The 19,055-nt window shown below is 37.0% G+C and overlaps 1 pseudogene; it reads right to left on the minus strand.

Moving 5' to 3' along the window:
• Positions 1-673: 673 nt before the first annotated feature.
• On the minus strand, positions 674-2,438 carry LOC111915302 (uncharacterized; annotated as a pseudogene).
• Between the last annotated feature and the right edge of the window lie 16,617 nt (positions 2,439-19,055).

The raw sequence follows: 19,055 nt of genomic DNA on the forward strand, positions 1-19,055 counted from the left end.
TTGACGAGACTTTCAATTCTCATTTAGGTTGTGTCGGCTAGAAATCACTCGATCTTTATTTCGAGTTTTTAGCTGTTTACTGCTATACCGAATCTTAGAAAAATCATAACATCCTCATACGAAGTCAGATTTGGACGTTCTTTTTATGGAAATTCCCGGTTTAATGAATACTATGACTTTCATTTAGATCACTAAAGCTAAAAAGTTGTTTATCGAAATCTCACTTTTTACGTCATACGCGGTCGTGCCGGTTCTATCGCGAAACTTTAAGGAGTCATAACTTCTTCGTTATAACTCGGATTTCGGCGTGCTTTATATCTTCGGAATCCTTGTTTCAACCACTACAACTTTCTTCATAAATATCAGCTTTATCTAATATTTATTTTCGACACTAAATTTTATCGTTAATTATAATAATTAAGTTTAAAGTACATATTTCATTCTTATTACTTCAAAACGAATTCCAATGGTTGACCTAGACTATTATATCACCATTAATGCTTTTAGACCATAAACACAGGAGTTACATAAACCAACTTAAGCTATGAAGTCATTCTGTCCAGATTAAGTCAAAATGAAACAACCATAAATAGATGTCCATATTAAGTGCTTAACTCATTAAGCCCAACAACTTGCAAGTGTTAAAAGTGAAAAAAAAAATAAAAATAAGAAACTAACCACTGGAACAAGGATAAAACCATCCTTTCTTCTTTGAATCAACTTTCTCATCATCATTTTCTACACTTTCACTGCTGACAATCTCATCTTTGTCTATTATACTATCACTTTCAACAACTTGTTCAATAGCCATGAAACTATGACCATTTTCACTCCCAGGATCTGTGAAATCCAACAAGGTCTCTTTTTCTTTGGGTGAATCATCCCAAACTCTGTTCTTTTTTGCATGTTTTTTCTTTGGTTCCTCTTTCGAAACCTTGTTAACAACAGGATTATTATTGGCTTTCTTCCCACATTTACAACAAATCTTCTGTAACTTATTTATATCAAACGCCCCTCCATTAGTATTTCTATCACCATTTTCTTTTCCCTTACTCTCTACCTCCTCATTTTCCATTGTAACAGTTTTTACATTATCACCATCAACATCATCTTTGCCACTTTTTTTACCTCCTTCAAATCCAAAATTTTGCATTTGCCCTTGCTTTTTCCTTATATTACTAACTTGCTTACTCACCACCTGCTTTGATTTCTTCATCTCTTCAACATGAGCTTCTGATTCCTTCCTGAGTTGTCTAAATGTTTCATCAAAATCATTATACACTGTTATTTTGGGATCATAGATTTTAGAAAACTCTCGTTTCACCATAGAAAGTAGGTCATCCATGTATAAAAGAAGGAGAATCTTTTGATACACAACAACAAACACAAGTCCAAGCTCATTGTGAAACGTCCATTTGAGAGTATATGAAACCCCAGGTACATCATACTTGTATGAAGCTACACCAAATCGTTCCTCCAAAAGGCAACATCAGCTTAAGGTCTCAATTGGTGATCCTCTTAGAGGCCTTCCAAGCTCTTTACATGTCCAGAGGATTAACCCCCCTTTGGTGAAGATCAGTAACTGGCTAACTGCTCTAACATTTCTTGCCCTACTTCTTATACCCTACACATCATAATGTACATCCTAGCAAAATTAATCAAACATGTAAAACAAATTGAATGTAATCTAATAAAATTGTTGGTGTTTTTGATCTAAATCTAAAGTAATCAAGCAGTAGAAAAAATGCTTGTTATCTATTCAAAAAACAAATGTTTGGAAGCGATATGAGGTTTTCGTTCCAGTTCGCATGTACTGTATCGAGGGAAGAAAAACCCACTTGTATCGGAAGATTCAAAGATTAAAAATTACCTTGATTAGCATAGCCACACTTGCCCCGATCCATGTACCATGTAGACGCCACACTTTAGCCAAAATTTGTCATTTGCTAGGCATGGGTTGCCACACTTGCCATTCTACATTTTTTTAAATATACAAAATAAATATTTCAAACGTAGCATTTTTTAAAACTAAAATTCATTAATCTTAAAATAAAAACAATAGAAATTCAAAAAAAGAACAAACACACCAAAAAATAGAATTTAAAATTTTAAACATAGAAACTAAAATTACCAAACCTAGATAGACCTAAAGGACGTCTTCATCGGAAAATTGACCTTCAAAATCGTTAACCGGTTCCACATTAAGATCGATGTGGTCAACATTCCAAAGATGTTCCATCAAGTCCCTACGAAGGACATGATGCGTCTTAACATCATGAACTAGACATGTGCTCCGCACTTCCAACCTCAAAAGCTTGTATCGGTGGAACGATCTCGTTTTCGTCATACTCACATATTGCATTTCCTTCGTCTTTGAGAATCATATTATGCAATATGATACAAGTATACATTGCCTCTCTCATTTTCTTCTCCTCCATATATGGTTCGGTATATTTAAGAATATGTGAATGGATTTTCAAAGCTTCAAATGCTCATTCAACATCCTTTCTTGCCCGCTCTTGAGCTCTCTTAAACTTCAACCTTTTGCAATCATTTGGAAAAGACAATGACTTCACAAAACAAGCATGCTCCGGATAGATCCCATCCACAAGATAACACTCGTTCCTATACGATGTTCCAGCTACTTGAAAAGATGAGTCGGGTGCAGTCCCATTATACATTTCGCCAAGTAACAGAGACATGTTATGAACATTAATGTCATTGAGGGAGCCAGCTATGCCAAAGAATACATGCCATATCCATATATCCTATGAGGCCACCACTTCAAGTATAATGGTTGGATAACCATGATCGCCTCTGGTGTATTGCCCTTTATAGGCATTTAGACAACAACCCCATGCCCAGTGGAGGAAATCTAGGCTTCCTAACGTTCCAGGAAAGTTGTGCATGTTTGAGTGATGAGCATACAATTGTTGGATGTCACTACAAGTAGGTTTGTGTAGATATTGTAGACCATATAATCTCATGACATACTTCCAAAATTTGTGAAGGCTAGTTCGTGTAGTACGTTCAGACATCCTAAGGTTCTCCTCTAGTGCATCGGGGTAAGTGACATATGCTAATTGACAAAGTGCATCGTTGCATTTTTTATAGGAGTAAAACCAACTGTACCTATAGCATCTCAACGTTGTTGAAAATAGACACGCTGTCGTGACATTGTTGACTATATGCAAAAACAAAGATTTATGCATACAAAACAGGCGACGAAAATAATATCATATAAAGTTGGCATCATCCACAAAGTAATCTTGCATGGGTCATTCATTAGACACCTCACGAAATATTTGTATGTATTATCTATTCCTCCGACGTGCATTCTCTGCATTTTCTTGTTGTAGTTGCTCGATCATCTATTCCGGCTCCTGAATAACCTCTATAGTCGTTTAAAGCAAGGCATCAAACATGCCCGATGAAGATGACGAAGATGACATTTTGAGAGAGTGTATATGAGTTGTAAATTGATGTTGATGAGTTAATGGTTTAAGGTTGTAGTATTTATAGGAGGTTATATATATATATATATATATATATATATATATATATATATATATATATATATATATATATATATATATATATATATATATATATATATATATATATATATATATAAAGTGGAAAGAGCCGTTGCAGCTACCCCCTACTTTCTTATTGGTCCATTAAACTCGGCAGTAATTAACCGAGAAACAAAGCTGAGCTCGGCAAGCTGAGGGGTCGTACCAGTGTGCGTTGAGGATGACGAACCCACACCCTCCAGCCTTAGCGGCGATTTCTTGTGAATTTAGAAGGGATTTTGGAGGAATTTTAAAGAGAGGACACAGGTAGGTGATCCAAGGTGCTTTCCCTCTTAATTTCTTTGGATTTTCTCTGATTTTCTCTTCTTGTTTTTCTTTTCTTAGGCCGGGCTTTTGTAATTTTTATTTTTTGATACATTAACATAAATTATTTGATTTTGTAATTTGAATCTGGTAATTTAACAACCCATTAGTTATCGGATCCACTAAAAAACATAAAAAAATGAATTGTTCATAAGTTATTATTACTATTATTTAAATTTAGTAATAGATGTTGCTTTTTTTACACTCAACTATTTTATTATGTTGCCATGTTTTTCCCACCTTTATGGGTCCTCTATGTTGGACATCGTTGACCCCACCTTGGCAACTATAAGATAAGACCCACACTTGGCTGCCAGCTTTTGATTTGATATGAACGAAGTTAATTGTTGATTGTCTATACGGTTGCAACTTAAGTTATACCGTGTCTCCCACTTCAAACACCCTATCAGTCCTGTGCTTGTCTGCTTTCTACTTCATTCTACTTTTGGTCATGTAACATCCTTTTTCTCTATACGTATGATTATCTGGTTCCATTTTGTTTATTCATTGAGAAACACAAAGTCGAGATTTAATCTTATGAGACACAACACGTCTCTTAAGGCCATGACATGCCTACGCACATTGGATGAATGTATTTTTAGGGTTTTTTTTTGGGGGGGGGGGGGTGGGGGGGCTATGTATACATCATTAACCCCTATGGCTGTTGGATTAGTGTCTAAGTCCATAACTATTTTGGTATGTACTTGACCCGATGGTGCATGGTCCTTTTGGGTTGCCTTCACCAAAGCAACTTGATAGGATGAATTATGGAGAGAAAGGATTAAATATGATTTATTAATATATTATGGGAATAATATATTAAAAGAGAAATCATATTGTTTAATTAATATTAGTCAATAATTAATTGGTAATTAGTTTTGTGACTAAAAGAGATTAATTAAACTTAAGGGACTGGAATTGTAATTATAAGATAATTGCAATTTGGGCCACGGATTGTCTTAAATCGAGAGGTGGACGAATTCTTATGGGAAGCCCATAAGGAAATCGTCCAAGGGCTTGATTAAAGGAGTCTATGGGTTGCTTAGGGCTTAAGCAACCAAATTAGGGTTTCCTTGTTAGATAACCCTAATAGCCTTACTATATATAGAACCCTTAAGGCTCAAAAACATGGACATGACACCTTCTAGGGTTTCACACGTTTTTTGGGCAGCCTCCATCCTCTCTCCTCTTCATCCTCTTGCTTATGGTGTTTGTGAACCATTAGAGGAGTGACACTTGTGACTCTAAGCCTTCCAAAGTCAATTCAAGGAGGAATTAGGATTGTTATTGCTGCATAACAATCAAGGTAATATCTTAAACCTAATTATATGTTAATATTTATTTCCATATGCTAGAATTAGGGTTTATAGTCTTGGATTCAAAGCATGTACAATAGAGAAACCTAGATCCAAGCATTAGGGTTTGTATGAGCACATAGGATGTCTTATGACCAAAACCCATCAGTGGTATCAGAGCCTAGCTTGGTTTCAATTGTATTGATGTATTTTATAACTGGAAAATTCGATTTTTTGGATTCTGGAGGCTGGACTCGCCGAGTCCATGGCTGAACTCGCCGAGTCCATGCAGACTCGACGAGTCCAAGGCAGACTCGACGAGTCAACTCGTCAGATGGAGGGTATTTCGCGATTTCTTGTTGTTTTTGCTTATGGATAGTTACTTTATCATGTCAGATCAATATTAATCCGATTATATGATATATTTGACTATATTTTTGATCTAATTGAAGATATTTATCAATTAATAAGATAATTGTTTCCTTATAAGATAATTGATTAATTATTTTGACTAAATTGATAAATTGTTTTGCAAGAAATCATTAAATAAATCAAATATGGATAATTATGTGATTAAATGTTAATTTGAATTATTTGTTATTTGATCCTTGTTGTTATGAAAAGTTTCATATTTTGCCCTTTAGGTTTTATAGTTTAAATTTGAACCCAAAAGTTTTGTTGTTTTGAAATTCAAATAGTTAAAACCCTAATGTTTTGGAAAAGGTTTCAAAACTTGCCCTCAAGTTTTGGAATTTAAATTTTGATTAAATGGTATAATTTTGAAGTATATTTAAATTCTAAATCCTAATGTGTTGAAATGTTTCAAAACTTGCCCTCAAGTTTTGGAATTTAAAAGTTGATTAAAAGTTTAATTAGGAATGTTAAATTCTAAAACCCTAGCATAGCTTTGAAAAAGTTCAAATCACACCCTTATGGTTTTATTAATTAATTAAGGTGTATAATTAAAAGAGGTTTAATAAATCCATAAAAGTTTAGGTCTACAATTTAATTGAATTAAAAGTATAATTTTTAAATTAGACCACCTAGTATTTTGAAAGTATAAAATACACCCTATACTATATATAACATTAAAAGTCTAATATTATATATATGTATGAGTAAAAGTCAGTCTTACCGTTAGTAGGCCTCATTCACGAAGCTGGTCTATAAGGGGCGTTTAAGGAAATTGCCTATAAAATGGCGATTGAATGGGTATCCACTCTTACCCACCGCACTCTTGACTAGTGGAGGGTCGTTAGCCGAACGGGTAGGATGGGAAAAAACCTTCCATTATAAGTATAATGAATTATTAAAGTAACTAAATGTTTTCATAAAATTCCCAATCTTAGTTACTTAGGCAAAAGTGAATTGATGCAATTCCATGAAATTACACTTTGTGCCCTTGCGAAGACGTTAGTGGAGCGTGTGTGGTTTACCGGCACACTAAATGGTTCTAAGCAAAGGTAGCAAAGGGTGACTCAATGTTTGTCATAGTTCGGTGGAGCGTATGTGGTTTACCGGCACATCGAATAGGTGACTGTAACATGTGAGGGCACCATGTAAGTTTGCATGGTTATTCACACCCGCTTTGTGATCCTCGACATCCCAGTCACAAACAAGAGGGGCGTATCGAGATTTAAACATGCCATTGAAAGTTCAATGAATCTCAAAGGATCTAGGAGTTTTCATAGATTTAAAACGTAATTTTCTTTTTCGTTTTTCATGGTGGAAATTAGTGAATCGTCATTCACTTACTTTCAAATGTTCTGCAATTTGGGTTACGACATCCCTCTCCCGATTTGTAGAATATTGTGTTGGGTCCTAGCCTTAGTATCTCATTTGGGTGATTTACTAAGGACTCAATCAATCAACTAACTTGAATTCGTTTTCTCCTGTTTTGTAGATGTCAAAGTTTGACAACTATGGTCTTCTCAAATCCCGTGGAACAAGCATTCCACATGAAGATGATATTCCACGATTCGATCGAGGAACAAGAGATCATGCTTCACTTCCTCCTCCTCCTCCAATTATTCTCCTTAACCTACAAGTTCAAAGGCTTGAAAAGTTCAAGATCACTCAAGCCCTTTTGGCAAGTAAACATAAATAAGGAAAGTCGGTGTGTGCACACGTCCTATGGATGAAGTAACACATTGATAGGTTAAGAATGTTGGGATCCGTTGTCTGTGAGGAAATGGCTGTTGATTGGGTTCTTCAGTCACTTCCTAACTCATATAGTGAGTTCGTAAGAGAGTACTATATGATGAACCGCGATGTGACCCTTATAGATCTCACCTATATGCTTATTGCTGCTGAATCAGCAATGGTTTGGCGCAATAGAAAAGCAAAGTTGATTGGTGAATCTGCCTTCAAGACCTCTATGGATATAGACAATGGCAACGAAATACATGCCATGATCGAAGAGTTTGATCATAAGAGAAAGGCAATGTCTGAAGTAGTTCCATGTCATGTTCCAAAAGAGTCAATTTGCTTTTATTGCCAAGAGAAAGGGCTTTGGAGACGAAGCTGCCCCATTTACCTAAGAGATCTAAGAGATGGGAGAGTCAAAACGTATGGCTCTAATATAGGTAAAATCCATTAACTAACTCTTTTAAGCTTCTATTCTAGATTCTTAATACATAATGTGATAAGATTACAATTGATGTTTTGTAAGATCGAAGAAAAGAAAGGAAGCTTAAGGGAAGAAGTGAGCAAGATCTAACCGTGAAAGAATGGATTTCGATCGCATTTCTCGAAGATTAGATTCTTGAGTTACTATTTAGAGTTAGAATTAGATTGCTAAGAAAGATGTATTAGCATAAGTTTTTCAATGAGTTGCATTGTAAGGACAAAATTTTTCCGCAATAAAATAAAATTTTGATTTTAAAATTTATTTATTTATCCTTACAATGGCGTGTATGAAAAATTGATGTTACAATGTTTCTATTATTAGCAATAATGGATTTGGTTCTTATTATGTTATTTATGGAAAGTCGAGAATTTACCAAATAGGGAAAGGTTCTCATCGCCAAAGCTTCAACTGGACAGAAATTTGGAATCACGCAACTTGGTTGCATGATGAATGAGAAATCTCATATTTGATAATTAGACTAATTCATTGACAAAGTGTCAAGTGAAGGACTAGGAGATCGAGTACACAAAGTTGTGTGTTGATCAAGTTCACCATAAGAGTAACAAAGATATTCGTCATGATTTACTAAAAGCTTAATAAATATGATTATACTTACAAGATTAAGTGTAATTCTGAATTGATTAAAGGGTTTAGATCAATAGCAGAACGAATAAGAAGAATCAAGTAGGCAGAAAGATAAAAGTTTCTCCATTCTAAGAAGAAGGGAGAGTAGCTTTTATGCTTTATGATAGGTCTTAATGATTAAGAACCATATCTCAATTGATCCTCTAAGTGAGTCTTAGTACAATTGTATGTTTAAGAAGAGGAATCAAGGATTGAAGAAATGATTAAATCAAAAAATCTATCATACTTCGTTCCAATAACAAGTCTTAAAGTTAAGATTGTGACAATGAGTGAAAAGTATTAAAGGTTTATAACATTCATCAAATGTGGAAAGTTGTGATGTCTTGGATAAGACAAAGACCAACTAGTACCAATTTATGAAGAGTTTTGATAAAAGCTACACTAACTCTTGAATATTTGTTTGTCAAGAAATGTTTTGACAAGAGAGTTGTATATGTCAAGGAGTCAGTGAGAGTCTTAATAGTCTTGAAAAGCTTCAAGAACAAATCAAATAAACCTTATCGATCATCACTAGCACACGAGTTGAGGTTTACAACCTATTGTGAAGACATTATTTTTGTTTCTGTGCCAATCAAATCAAGTTAATTATGCATGTGAGTTCTATGAGTTCTCATTTTGAACGCATTAAAGGCAAAGCACCTTAATCAATGAAAGGTACATTGATAGGAAAGGGTGAGCTGCTTAACTACTTGGAAGACATGGTGGGCAGCTGTTCTACCATAAGGCAAGAAATCAAGATTAAGAAAGTTCGGTCCATATGAGTTTGAATTTGTCGTAAACTTTGGTTTTAACAAATTCACATGGATAGGAACACATACGCCATTTAAATCTAAGTGTTCCTCCATGAAAATGATTGTGAGGAAATGCTTTCACTAAGAAAGATCTTAAGAAGATAGTGATTGTAAAATTGCATTCTCAAATTCGATTATGGTTACGACATCCCTTTCCATAATTTGAATTGTGAGGTTTGGCAATTGTTTACACACACATATGAACTATCGAAGACAAAGGTGTATAAGTTCAAGAAGCCTTGATAAAAGATTATCAAAGCACTAAGTATTAGAAACATGAACTTAAGAAATTCAATAAGTATTGTTTTTCTGAAAGTTAAGATGTTTATGAATACATATCGAAGCTAGTGGGAGCATAAGTGTTATGTTTTATAATATTCATCATGATAGTGGGAGCATAAATGTTATGATTGTATGATTATTAAGGAAAGTATTGCAAGTTGGCAATATTAATTATAGGAAACAAGAGTCATTCTTTGCAAAGTCGTAAGGAAGGAATAGTTGTTTTACTATAATTAAGGGAGAGAATATTATGCTTCATTCCAAATCTAAAGGTTTAGGTTGAGAAATGTTAATAAATTTAGTCAAGGGTATATAGTGTGTTCTTAAAATTTGGATTATGATTACGACATTCCTCTTCACAATTCGAATTTTGAGAACATAGCAACTAAAACATTATGCGTCGTGTCCCATACGCTTTGGGTATAGGATCGATTGCAAATGCTTTAATGATTGACCATTCTAAAATTTTCCAAATGTCTAGCGCATTTAGAGAGAAAAAGGACTAGAATCGGTTTTGACTAAAATAATTAAACAACTATCAAAGGACAATCCAAAGTTGGACGAGGATTGGTCGCTTGTGAGTAGTTGGAAGCATGGTATTGGATGGACCATATCGACATTATTATGAATAGAAAAGATTCTATTAAGAATGAGTTGTCATATGGAAAATATGGAAATGTGTCCATATTGGATGGACCATATCGACATCATTACGAATATATGAGATTCTATTAAGAATGAGTTGTCATATGGAAAATATGGAAATGTATCCATATTGGGAATTGAATATTAAAAAATCTATGACTAAATTAGAAACTTTTATGCAAAAGGATGTTCAAAGGAATGTACTTTGAGTGAGAGACATCATATCTAAGGAATTGTCTTGTAACAATCTCCGATAGAAGACTTTGTAATATCATTGGCAATAGTCTTTGTGACTTTGGTGCATTGGCATTACGAAAGGGTAAGTTGCATAAAATGTTAGAATCTAGCATATTCTATAAGTGGCAAGAATTTGATATTCTTAAACTTATGAAAAATGGATTTGGAGTTGTGAAATGAGAATGATTGGAAATGTGTTCAATGTGATCTATTTCACAAAGTAAGAACCATAGGTAAACATTGTGTGCATGCTAGGAGCATGGGACAAGTGTAATAATTCAAGTAAGAAGTTGATTACCCGAAACGACAAATAATGAGTAATCGATATGGTGATAAATAAAAGGTGTTTTATTTATACTCAAAGGTTTGAGGCCATATGGGATTAGTATTATTCTTGTGTTTCACTTTGCATGTTTTGACTTCCAGAATAATTGAGTTTATTAAGAATAATCGAATTATTCAAATGGGCCATAGTCTTTCATATGTTGGAAGTAGATATGAATGAAGACTGTCGTGAATTGGTGTGTGGATTTTCTAAAGAGCATTAGACATAAGCAAATGTTTTCTGCAACGTTCATGAGTGCTTATCAATATGATTTGAGCATTGGATTAAACCCACGCTCACTTGGATCACTCCATGAAATTGTATCACGAGTGATTAGTGAGACGATAACATCTTATATTCTTGAAACCGAGATGTGTGAGTTGTATCTTGTGAATCGGTTGCACATTGATAATATGTAAACGCACCAGTAACTTGGTGTTATAAAACATATTATTGTGTATGATTTGGTTAGTGAGTGCAAGCAAGCATTGTATCAAAGTTTATCCGTTCCTTTTATCCAAAGTAGGATAAAAGCGATATCTTTGGGCCCTTCGATGATTTAGTGATGACAAACGTAAATGCTCGGCCAGGCTAGGGCTAATTTGATTTGTTCAGTTAGTCAATCGTCATAAATCAGAAATCGAGATATAGTACAAAGAGAATGATTTGAAATCATTTCTCATATGATATCTAGAATGGAGGAATATATGATCCCTTATCTAAGGACACGCGTATCTGATAGGATCAGAGTTGACATCGGCTTTGGAAAGCTACGATTGCAGATCCGGATCTGAAGTCATACGCAGAATAGTTGTTAGACTTATCAAAGTGGGAGACTGTTGGATTAGTGTCTAAGTCCATAACTATTTTGGTATGTACTTGACCCGATGGTGCATGGTCCTTTTGGGTTGCCTTCACCAAAGCAACTTGATAGGATGAATTATGGAGAGAAAGGATTAAATATGATTTATTAATATATTATGGGAATAATATATTAAAGGAGAAATCATATTGTTTAATTAATATTAGTCAATAATTAATTGGTAATTAGTTTCGTGACTAAAAGAGATTAATTAAACTTAAGGGACTGGAATTGTAATTATAAGATAATTGCAATTTGGGCCATGGATTGTCTTAAATCAAGAGGTGGACGAATTCTTATGGGAAGCCCATAAGGAAATCATCCAAGGGCTTGATTAAAGGAGTCTATGGGTTGCTTAGGGCTTAAGCAACCAAATTAGGGTTTCCTTGTTAGATAACCCTAATTGCCTCACTATATATAGAACCCTTAAGGCTCAAAAACATGGACATGACACCTTCTAGGGTTTCACACGTTTTTAGGGCAGCCTCCATCCTCTCTCCTCTTCATCCTCTTGCTTATGGTGTTTGTGAACCGTTAGAGGAGCGACACTTGTGACTCTAAGCCTTCCAAAGTCAATTCAAGGAGGAATTGGGATTGTTATTGTTGCATAACAATCAAGGTAATATCTTAAACCTAATTATATGTTAATATTGATTTCCATATGCTAGAATTAGGGTTTATAGTCTTGGATTCAAAGCATGTACAATAGAGAAACCTAGATCCAAGCATTAGGGTTTGTATGAGCACATAGGATGTCTTATGACCAAAACCCATCAATGGTTAGCTCATTCTCTACCTCCACCATACCTAGAGAAAATTTAGGAAATCCTAGCCCGCATTTCATAGTTTTGAGCCTCTCCTCTCTCCTCTCATTCTTTCGGTATGTTTTTGGTGGTTTAGAGTGAAGATTTTTTTTACAATATTACTTATTGGAGCTTTGCATTAGAAGCTCTCAACCTTCTCCCACCTTATGGAACTTTGTAAGTTACAAAGATCGTTGCTTTATCGTATTGCATCTTTAGAATTGAGAGATATTGGAGTTTTATTCGATGTTTTGGTGTTTATGTCCCTTCAATGGTTTGATATTTGGAGTTTTAACAACTTTATGATCTTAGAATCATATTAGAATTCAGATATGACCTTTTGGTAGAGTTTAGAGAGCATGCATGGGCTCTATTTACTCTATGCATGAAGGAAAATATAATCTTGGACTTTTAGGAAACTAGGATTTTGGACCTATTTAGTTTTAGGTGTTTGAATGGATAAAGTTGGAAACTTTATCCATTAAGACACCATTTGGATACAAATCTAAAAGTTAGAAGTTTGGACTTAATGGATTAAGTTGGTTTTAGAATTGTTGAACAAATTAGACACGACACGTCTTTCTCGGTCATGGCACGTCTTTTTGGTTTTTCTGAGGCGTGTCTGTTTAGTGAGAAATTCCTGACTAATTTGTCATGTAGTGGGTGCGTAGTGCCTGTTGACCCATATTGATATTTTGACTTTTTTACTAAGTTTGACCTTGGGTCAAACTTTAGTGATTTGTGTCATAGGCTGAAGTTTGACCTTTCATTTAATGTTTACGTGGTTTGTATTTTGTAAGACCAACCTTACACTTTCCAACCTTGGGTCAAACATTAGGGATTTGTGTCATTGTTTTCTCACTATATTGTAGGATATTAGGTGTCATTGAAGGCATGTTGTCTTTGCGACTCTTGCTTGTATGCTGTTGGGCTAGGACCATTTATATGATGTTGGGTTGGTCCCTTTTACATAATGGGTTGGGGCCCGCTTGTCTGAAACATAACTATTGGGCTAGGCCCATTACTCGTATAGTATGTGGTATTTTGGGGAGCTCATTAAGATTTATGCTTACATTTTGAGTTTAAGTGTTTCATGTTCTTCTGGTAGCAATGATAAGAGCACGAACTGATTGCATCACATCCACTAGAGATTTCACACTATCTATTTTTATGATTATTTTACTCTGATAGTTGATTGGAACTTCAAACTAATATTTTGATTATCTTTTGATGGGAATGATATTTGGATGGTTTTACCTTATCTAAAAATGAATATTCTAATCTACATTTTGGGACGTTACAAGCCACTTGTAAATTATGCTTGAGCAATTGAATAACTTCCTTTCTAGCAATCAAACTTTTGTCAATTGTGTCGATCTTGCTTTCACCGTGAAAATATGATAAATAAAGTGAAGGTTTTTGCCCATAGAAGTTTCATTGGGGTTATATCTGGTAACTGAATTATAAGAAGTATTATACCAATACTCGGCTAATGGTAACCACCTGCACTATTCTGAAGGTCTTGCAAAACACATGCATCGTAAGCACCCCTCTAAACACATGTAAGCACTTTAGGTTGGCCATAAGATTGGGGATGATAAGAGCTGGATAAGTTATGATCTATGTCACTTAAAGCTAGCAACTCCTTCCAAAAGTTGCTAAGGAAAGTCTTGTCCCTATCAACGATGATAGACTCAGGAAAACCATGGATTTTGAATATGTTATCTAATAACAATTGAACTACTTCTATGGCTATAAAAGGGTGTTTTAGAGATACGAAATAAGCATATTTACTCATTCTATGAATAACCACCCATATCACCTCTTTACGTTTGGCATTTGGAAGCCCTTCATTAAAGTTCATAGCAATGTCTTCGCATATTGCTGTTGGAATATGCAATTGTTAAATTAATCTGGGTGAAGCTGCCAAATCAAACTTGCACCTTTGACATATCTCATAATTTTGAATGTATTCTTGAACATCATCTCTTGTTTTAGGATAGTAGAACAGGTTGTTAAGTCTTTTGAGGATTTTAGTTACCCGAGAATGACCTCCTTATGGGGAATCATGTAACCATTACAACAAACGTTCTTTTAAATTTGGATGATTTCCAATAACCAGCTTGTTTTTTCCTCCTTAATGCATCATTACTCCAAGTATAGTTCAGGTGAGAGTTGGTGTAGGCTTGTAGGTCAGAAATAACCATTGCACATGTAGTATCTACCTATCAGGCTTCCTTGATCAAATCTATTAAATTTGAAGAGACTGATGCTAACAACATATGTAATAACTCACTGCTAGTGACACGTGAAAGAGCATCAATAACTTTATTTTTAGCTTCCTTATTGTATTGAATTTCATAATCAAAACTTAATAACTTGGATACCCACCTTTTCTAAAATGGAGTAGCAAGTTTATTTTCTAGTAGATACTTGACGCTCTCATGATCGTTTTTTATAATAAAATGATGATCCAACAAGTATTGAATCCATTTGTGGACAACGTATATAATAGCAATAAATTCTCTTTCATATGTAGACAACAATAAGTTTCTCCGTGAAAGTGCCTTGCTAAGGATTGCAATAGGACGCCCCTTTTTTGTTAAAACCGCACCTATCCCTTACCTTATGCATCGAATTTGATGGTAAAAAGAGAATTAATGTCAAGTAATGTCAAGACATGTGGACGAGTCATGGTTGTTTTGAGGTTAACAAAAGCTTGTTTAGAATCAGCATTCCAACAAAAAGAATCTTTTTTTAAGAAGCTGGGTTAATGGTTTAGCGATGATCCCATAATTCTTAACAAACCTTCTATAATATCCTACAAGACCCACTTGAGATGGTGTTGGTCAATTTGCGACTACTTTTACTTTATTGGGGTCCATAGATACGCCCTTCCTTGAGATGAAGTAACCCAAGTATTCAATCATTGTTACTCCAAACACGTATTTAGTAAGCTTTACCAATAAGGAATGGGTTTCTAATATTTTAAATACAACTAAAAGGTGCTCTAAGTGAGTTGACCAAGTTGCGTTATATATTAAAATAACATCAAAGAAAACCAATAAGTTTTTTTTCTTAAGAATGGATTGAAGATGTCGTTCATTATGTTCTGGAAGGTAGATGGAGCAATAGTAAGACCGAAAGGTGTTACTAAGAACTTGTCCACAGTGGGTCGTAGAAGTAATCTTATTGTAACATCCCGAAATATCAAGAGTAGAGTTGAAGGGCTAAAAGAGTAAATTGGGAAAGAGTGACTTGGCGAGTCCATGGATGGACTCGGCGAGTAGAGTCGCGATTTGGTCGCGTGTTAAGTAGCCGAGTCGGCAAGTCAATGAGGTGGACTCGGCGAGTAGGCGCTGAGTGGAGAAAACCCTAATTCTCGGGGTTGAGCCCTATATAAAGAACATTATGTTTTCCTCCCATCCTCTTTATCATCCCTTGAGTCCCAGAAACCCTAAAGTCGTGGAGAAACACCATTGTTGAGCAAATTGGAGCTTGGAGAGGTGGTTGTTGAAGGGATCTTAGAGAAGAAGAGGCTTGGAGCAAGGGGCTTTGCTTGGAATTGAGTTTCATTGCAGTTGGGGCGTTCTTTTGAGTTAATATCTCGTTTTTGAGCTGCTATTTCCTAGATGCATCATTTTGGGGGTATTAGAGATCATATCTTTGGATGTATTGGAGTTTAGAGGTTAGATCTGAGGTTGCTACCTCAGATCTGGAATGGAGAGGAGTTGGAATGCATAAAAGTCCCTGTGTTGAGTGTTGGATGAAGCTATCATGTCCCAAACCTTAGCCCTAATGTGCAGAATGCATAGATCTCTTTGGATTCACGTAAAGTTTGCCACTTTACGTGATGGATGAGTTGTAGGAGGTTAGATCTATGTTTTAGATCAATTGCATGGCCTAGAATGCTTCTGTATGGATTCAGACCGGTGGTGCTCGGCGAGTCACATGGGTGTACTCGATGAGTTGCTTGAAGATGAGATGGAACTCGACGAGTTGGAAGAACAACTCGGCGAGTTGGATGAAGATGGTCTAGAACTCGACGAGTTGTATGAACAACTCGACGTGTAGGTTGATGATAGCCTTAGACTCGGCGAGTCTGTTCTTGGACTCGGCGAGTCTTGTCGAAGAGTCCCAATATTTTCTGGTCGAGTCGTGAATCGGTGAGTCAAGAGATGACTTGGTGAGTTGTGTGCGAGTGGACTCAGAGTTGTTGGAATCGGCGAGTTAGGTCGCAGATTGAGGGAAGTTCTGAGTATGGGGACTCGGCGAGTAGAGTCAGTCAGGGGTTGACTTTGAGCTTGTCCAAGGGTTGACCAATTGTCTTTCAGGGGTATTTTGGTAATTAAGGGTATTTATTGAGTGAGTGTGTTGGTGTCCAGTGGAGGAGTTCGTGTCGGAGCTTGGAGCAGCGGGATCTTATCCTCTCAGCCGGCAGTTTCGAGGTGAGTTATCCTCACTATATCAACAGGGTCTAAGGCACCAAGGCCGGCCCTAATCGGATTGAGATCCGGGTAGTTGTTGTTATGTTGTTGCTATGATATGTTTGCATCCTGAGAGCTAGGATGGTATATGTTAGAGACCTGATTGAGATCGGTATCCTGAGAGATAGGGAGATGCTATGATAGTGACCTATTAGGTCGGAATCCTGGTTAGGATGGTGGTATGTTATGTGATCTGTTTGATCTGCTTGTTGACTGTGAATTGCTATATGATTGTATGTATATGTGCACATGGTTGTTTGGACTGGAGTTGGGTTGAGGCGGGTCCTGCTGTGTGCTGTAGGCCAACATACCCAGAGCGGACCGGTTGTCCCGAAGGCCCAGCGAGTGGTCCGGATAGGCTGTAGGCCCCGGAAGGGCGGACCAGACGTGCCGAAGGCTCGGAGAGTGGACCAGATAGACTGAAGGCCCAGTACGGGCGGACCAGTCATACTGTAGACTCAGAGAGTGGACCAGGTGGATTGAAGCCCTGGGAGCGGGCGGACCAATCACACTGCAGACTCGATGTATGTGGATAGACTCTGAGGGTGGACCAGGTGGACTGTAGGCCGGTGCGGCGGACCAGTCACACAGTAGACCCGAAGTGCATGGTTGTTCTGTGATCGGATATGTTATGGCATGTTATGCGTGTATGGTATTTGTGGTTGGTATTTTGGGGATATCTCACTAAGCTTTCGGGCTTACAGTTGTGGATTCATGTTTTTCAGGTTCTTCAGGGGATCGTGGCAAGGCGAAGGCATGATCGTACTGCTCCTCATGATTTTGTAGTATTGTGATTCTGGGAACATGTTAAATGTTTTGTATTGAAAAACTTTTTGTAAAGATTTAATGGAATCGAGATGTTTTTGAAAAATTTAAAATTGGTTATATTTTTCGGTCGTTACAATTTGGTATCAGAGCCTTGGTTTGAGTGAATTGGAGGAACATTCGTGTGACTCCAGTCTCAAATCGAGGAGAGTTTTCAAAAGAGTATTTAAAATGGTTTTCAAAATGAGTAAGGGAGGACGCGGAGGTACAATCAGCCGGAGCCAGTAAGTAACCCCAAAATACCATGCATGTTATTTGTGTTTGAGCTTTGATAGTACAGCATGCTAGTGATAGGCTAGGGATCTTCAGGATTTCATGATATGTTGCCTGATTTGTGATGCCTGTAGCCTAGGGTTCCTTATGGGATATTTTCAGTGTTCCTCTAGTGATGAGGGTTGAGCGTTGTTATGCATGTTTCTCTAGGGCATTGTGGTAGTACTTCATACAAATATGGGTAGGTGTGGAAGGTAGTATGGGCCCGTACTATTGAAAGCACAGGACCCATACGCGTATCAGGGAAACCATGATCTCTAGGGTTGGGTTGAGAGAGTTGGATCCTAGGTTAGTGGGAAGAGTTTGAGATTTTTTGTGTTGTTTTTCAGTATGGAGATTCCGAGGCATGATGAGAATGGATCCGGATCAGGATCAGGAGCAGGAGAGAGAGTTCCGGGCGGATCGGTACCGCTCGAAGTTTTCGATCAGATGAGCACAGGCGAGTTGGATGCGAGGATTCGTGAGATCCTGCATGAGGAGATTGCTGAGTTGTTCCGGGCTGAGTTGCCAAAGCTGTTTTGGTCGATTAAGACCGCCATGGTTGAGTATTTTGATGAGCGCTATGCAGCTCTCACAGAGACGGCTGCCGCGGCGGCTACAGCGGCTGTAGCGGCAGCAGGGGGAGGAGCTGGTCGGGGTTTTCAGTATCGGGACTTCGCTAATACGAAGCCTCCTACTTTCGATGGAGTTCAGGACCCGATCGTCGCTATGAGATGGTTATCAGACGTGGAGGGGTGTTTCTTCATGTGTTTATGCCCTGCCGATCAGAGGGTGAGGTGTGCTCTGAACTTGTTGAGGCTCGGGGCGAAGGATTGGTGGAGATTGACCACGGGGTCATATTCAGATGCGCAGAGGGCTGCGGTATCATGGGATCAGTTCTGAGAGATGTTCATCACTCGTTATGTTCCGCAGGTTGAGAGGGAGAGATTGGCTCAGGAGTTCCTTGAGCTGAAGCAGGATTCGGAGTCGGTGACTGAGATCACTAGAATTTCCACTGAGAGGGCGATGTTTTGCCCAGAGTTCGCTTCGAAGCAGGCTCAGATGTCTCGATATCTGA

Source organism: Lactuca sativa, chromosome 4 (genome assembly GCF_002870075.4).
Source record: "Lactuca sativa cultivar Salinas chromosome 4, Lsat_Salinas_v11, whole genome shotgun sequence".
NCBI lineage: Eukaryota > Viridiplantae > Streptophyta > Magnoliopsida > Asterales > Asteraceae > Lactuca > Lactuca sativa.